We start from the raw sequence: 5,927 nt of genomic DNA, 5'->3' as shown, positions 1-5,927 counted from the left end.
AACTTTAATCCATTCACCTGCCGGAACTCAAAGAAGTTAAACTTCTTTGAATAACACATCGGGTCCGCCCAAATTATTAACCTACGCACACTTTTCCGCGTGATTACCATCCGATTAATCACCGAATGAATGGTCACGATTATCGGAATACAACGAGGTTTTAACCTTGTTGTATAAACCCTCATCACATCCGAATTCCAAATTATGTAGAAATTTTGAATAATTTAACACATATTCAATGGAGATTATCCTGATCATGTACTAATGCGGAAAACATACACAATACATAAGCTCCTCTACGTTGATCAAGAATATAGCAGCATCAATAACAATAAAACATCAAGAGCATTCACACATTAACACAGTATGTATCTCGGGGAAAGCATCACGCTAAAAACCCCACACTATCTATATATTAATGATTGAGTCATGTAACATTACACAGCATAATACTTCTCACAAGTATCTCCACCTCTGTTACACACAATACAGCTCAGATCTGATCTCCAAATCTCTTCCACTGCTTGCCTGCCTCCACTGCTCAATACCTGCTCAAGAACTGATGAGAATTGCTTCCCAAACTCGATTTTCACCTGCAAAATAGTCACTCACACTTTGTGGACGTGAGCAAAGGCTAAAATGCGGGCCAAATACGTGAGCAAACTCATTGGCATACTCAATCCTTTGATTGTGCAAGATCTGGTGCACAACTATAGTCACAACTGATAGCAATCTGATTCTCTACCACCTGTCCCTGTTGAACTGAACATGCACTGACATGCAACTGAGTTAACTGATGTATTCTTTAGTTGTATTATGAGTTAATAATTAGTTTAACAACTCATCATTAGTCTATCTGCAGTTAGACTAACTACAACCAGTTTAACTAAGTTAAACTGAACACAACTCCATCAACTGTACCTCCAGTCCACTAAACTCAACTCACTTGAGTTCTAACTGAAGTCATGCATGCAACAACTCAACTGACTCATAAAAAAAACGAATTTCCTTCTGACAGCTGCATGTGCCACTTCCGTAGCTCAAACTGAAGTGCTCCAAGAGAATAAGATTAAGTTTATAGTCCAAATATTATTGTGAGATAATAATATTTGACTTTTCTATTTTTGACAGCCAGTCTAAAAATAGACTTGATCACTCACACTGTGATCACTCACACTTTCATCAAAAATAGAAGTCCATCTATTTTCCCAACTTGATCAATCATCCATAAACATAGACATGATCCATATGTCTAAAAATAGACATAGTCTAAAAATAGACTTGCGCCAAAAATAGCCTGCGGGCCCACTTAGTGAAGGCGACTCTTTTCACTAAGCTCCATCATCTTGTTGCAATCTCAACACTCCCTCTCGACAAGATATGGATTATCAGCAACCCCTATCCTGCCTCGGTGGTACTCGAATTTGCTCCTGGTGAGAGCCTTCGTCAGAATATCAGCATCCTGATCCTCCGTTGGAATGTACGAAAGTAACATGATCCTCCGCTGCACACAATCTCTGATATGATGGTACCTGATGTCAATATGTTTAGATCTATCATGAAATACAGGATTAGCCGAGAGTTTAATGCAACTCTGGTTATCACAGTAAATCACAGTAGGATCCAAATGAGAACCGAACAAACCAACCAGGATCTTCCTCATCCATATAGCCTCGCATGCAGCCAAACTTGCTGCCATATACTCGGCCTCCGCTGAACTGAGTGCCACAGATCTCTGCTTCCTGCTGTACCAAGAAACTGCTGTCGATCCGATACTGAAGACCCCTCCTGATGTGCTCTTTCTGTCTGTTGGGCTCCCTGCCCAATCTGCATCCGTGAAGCCACATAGCTTCACCTCATCCTCCTGTCTGTACCACAAACCATATCCCGATGTGCCTCTCAAGTAGCGCAATACATGCTTGCCCGCCTTCCAGAAGAGCTTGGTAGGCTTAACCATAGCTTGTGAAAGCTGGTTAACTGCATAGCATATATCAGGTCGTGTATTGACCAAATACATCAGCGACCCCACCAACTGTCGATAAACAGTGGCATCCACTTCTTCTCCCGAAGTGGCATCCTCCTTCCTCCAACCTCCAGGAAGAGGAGTATCAACAGGCTTGCAGCCATGCATGTTGAACTTCTCCAGTATCTCCCGAGCATACTTGCCCTGAGAAACAAACAGTCCACCACTGCGCTGCCATATTTCCAATCCTAGGAAATAGTGAAGGAGGCCCAAGTCCTTCATCTCAAACTCTGTAGCAAGATCCTTCTTGCATGACAGTATCAACAGCTCATCACCCGTTAGAATCAAATCATCAACATACAGTACAATGATAAGCAACTTACCCTCCACCACAATCTGGTATAGGTTCGGATCCGCCTCGCTCTTGGAGAATCCAAGTCCTGTGAAATAGCTGTCTATCCGTGTGTACCAAGCACGTGGTGCTTGCTTCAACCCATACAGCGCTCTCTTGAGCCTGCACACATGCGACTCGCTGCTGAAGACTTCAAAGCCTTCGGGTTGCTCAATGTACACCTCCTCCTCAATGACTCCGTTGAGGAACGCAGTCTTCACATCCATCTGATGAATGTGCCATCCCATCTGCGCTGAGAGAGCAAGAATCGTCCGTATGGAAGAATACCTTGCGACAGGTGCAAAGGTCTCCTCATAATCGATCCCCTCAATCTGTGAAAAGCCTCGGGCAACAAATCTTGCCTTGTACTTCTCCACACTCCCGTCAGCTGCCTGCTTAACTTTGTAGATCCATCTCGAACCTACCACTGATTTCCCTTCCGGTCTAGGAACAATCTCCCATGCACTGTTTCTGACAATAGAATCATACTCTTCCACCATGGCGTCTACCCATGCGGGATCCTCCACAGCTTCCTCGAAAGAGGATGGCTCAGTCACAACACACTTGCTCATAAGAGCCATGTATCCAGTGTACCGATCAGGTGACTGTCTCTGCCTGCGTTGGGCTGTAGGTGGTCCTACAACTTTCTCTGCATCTTGAGCCAGTCGCTCAGCTTCTGTCAAGCGCTTTCGCCCTCTGATGGTTGGCGCTGCATGAGTGGTCTCTTCCACTCCATGAACCTCGTCCTGTGGCTGATCCACGTCCTGAAGCTCATCCTTAGGAACTAATAGCTCCTCATCTGCATGCAAGTGTAGCTCCCTCTCAAGCGAACACTTCATGGCTTTCTCCTCCTGAAATTTTATATCCCGTCGCACAACAGTTTTACCACTATCTGGCAAATACACACGATAGTTGTGGGGCGTATCAGTGTACCCCACAAATATCCCAACCTCTGCAGTCGGCTCCAACTTCTTTCTGGCATCCTTCGTCACATGCATGTAAACGTTAGCACCAAAAATCCTCAAATGAGAAAGATCAGGCTTCTTACCAGAATAAGCCTCCTCGGGTGTACTCATGCCAAGTATCCTATGAGGACAACGGTTCTGCACATAAACTGCTGTATTGCATGCTTCCGCCCACAAGTGAAGGGGTAGGCCCTGATCATGCAACATTGCCCGTGCAGCACCCACAATCGTTCTGTTCTTCCGCTCAGCTACCCCGTTCTGCTGTGGGTTATGGGGAGCTATGAGCTCTCTACGAATCCCTTCTGCCTTGCAGAAATCCTTGAACTCGTCCGAGATGTATTCACCACCATTATCGCTCCTAAGAGCCTTCACCTTCTTCCCCGACTCCTTCTCGACCAGTGCTTTGAATTCACAGAACTTTGAATATGTCTCGTTCTTCTTCTGCATGAAGAAGATCCAGCACTTACGAGAGAAATCATCAACAAAAATCACATAATACCTGTGTTTTGCTGTCGAAGCAACTGAGAAAGGTCCACACACGTCTGTGTGAATTCTCTCAAGGATCGTCGTGGCGCGACTATCCTTCTCGTGAAAGGTGGCTTTCACAAACTTCCCCAAAGTACACCCCTTGCACTGATCTGACTGCGCAAGTGTGCCTTTAGGAAGCCCTGTAGTGATCTGCTGCAGTATCTTCAAGGCTCCATGGTGAAGGTGACCCAATCTCCTGTTCCACAACTCGCCATCATCCCGGCTCACCAATCCTTCTGCCTTGCCTGCCATTGCTGCGCATCCATCTACATGCAACTGATAAAGGTTCCTCACTCGAACCCCTATCTTCCGGGTCTCACCAGTTGTCTTGCTGCGCAGGAAGGCCTTTCCCTCGCTGAAAACAACATCATACCCCTTGTCTTCTAACATCGCCACTGAGATGAGATTCTTCTTCAATCCTGGAACATGCATGACTTCCTTCAATACAAAGGGTTTACCAGACTCCCTCTCAAAGGAAATGGTACCGATACCGGTCGCACTGTATCTACCATCATCGCCCATCTCGATGTGCACTCCAAGATCTTTGTCCTCCAGATCAGAGAACAAATCTCTATCTCCCGTCATGTGAAAAGACGCACCACTGTCCAGAAACCACACTGATCCCATCACACTTGAAACCAAGCATGCGATCAATGAAAAATCAAGCTCAAACTGAGAAGCTAAAGCCTCTCCCCCTGCAGATCCAGCAGCTTGCTTGTTCTTCTTCTTCTGCGGACAATTTGTGGCATAGTGTCCATGCTGGTGACAGTGAAAACACTTCACCTTGGACATATCCTGCTTCTTGCCTTTCGCACCAGACTGAGAAGCTTTCTTGCTCTTCCCTTTCTTTGCTTTGGCAGCCAAAGCACAATTCTCTTCATCAGCTCCCTTTGACGAAGATCCGTCCCTGGTACTTCGCCTGATCTCCTCCTGCACAAGATCTGACCATAGTCTTTCCCATCCTGGCAACTTCTCCCGACCATTGACAGAGTCCTGATAGGAATGCCAACTCTTCGGAAGACCAAGGAGAGCCAAGCTCACCAAGTCCTCATCATCGACAGTAACCCCCACACTTCCCAGCTCATCTCGACACTGAGTGAACTTCGTGAGATACTTGGGAATACTGTCTCCCTTCTCGCATTTGATGTTTCTGAGTTTATCTTTGAGCGCCAGCTTCCTCTGATCGCTCTTGCTTTGGAATAATTCTGTTAATGATTTCCACATCAAATATGGAGTAGCCTTTCCATGGAGGCTGGACACAATGTGATCCTTCACGCCCTCCAACAGAATTCTTCGACATTTTGCGATCTTCTTTTGCCAAGCATCAGCTTGAGTAGCATCAGTAGGCTTTGGGATATCCGTATCTATGAATTCCTTCAGCCCGTTATCATCCAATATTGCCTCCATCCTGTCCTTCCATGCAATATAGTTTGAGCTGCCCTCAAGAGCATACTCCAATCGCAATCCGTTGAAAGACATTGCTGCGTTGTCACCAAGAAAACACTGCTGCAAATTCGAATTCCACCAGCAACCAACTCAACTGCTTCCGATCAACCCTCGCTTGATATCCTGTAAAAATCTCTTCTACAAATCAAGCTGCTCTGATACCATGTAGAAACTTTTTCTACAATTATCTGGCTCTGATACCATGTAGAAATTTTGAATAATTTAACACATATTCAATGGAGATTATCCTGATCATGTACTAATGCGGAAAACATACACAATACATAAGCTCCTCTACGTTGATCAAGAATATAGCAGCATCAATAACAATAAAACATCAAGAGCATTCACACATTAACACAGTATGTATCTCGGGGAAAGCATCACGCTAAAAACCCCACACTATCTGTATATTAATGATTGAGTCATGTAACATTACACAGCATAATACTTCTCACAAGTATCTCCACCTCTGTTACACACAATACAGCTCAGATCTGATCTCCAAATCTCTTCCACTGCTTGCCTGCCTCCACTGCTCAATACCTGCTCAAGAACTGATGAGAATTGCTTCCCAAACTCGATTTTCACCTGCAAAATAGTCACTCACACTTTGTGGACGTGAGCAAAGGCT

This window comes from Pinus tabuliformis, chromosome 6 (assembly GCF_031772625.1).
Source record: "Pinus tabuliformis cultivar Carrire ecotype Pingquan chromosome 6, CPIR1, whole genome shotgun sequence".
Taxonomy (NCBI): domain Eukaryota; kingdom Viridiplantae; phylum Streptophyta; class Pinopsida; order Pinales; family Pinaceae; genus Pinus; species Pinus tabuliformis.
The sequence above is the reverse complement of the archived record's forward strand: the minus strand, read 5'-3'. Positions refer to the sequence as shown.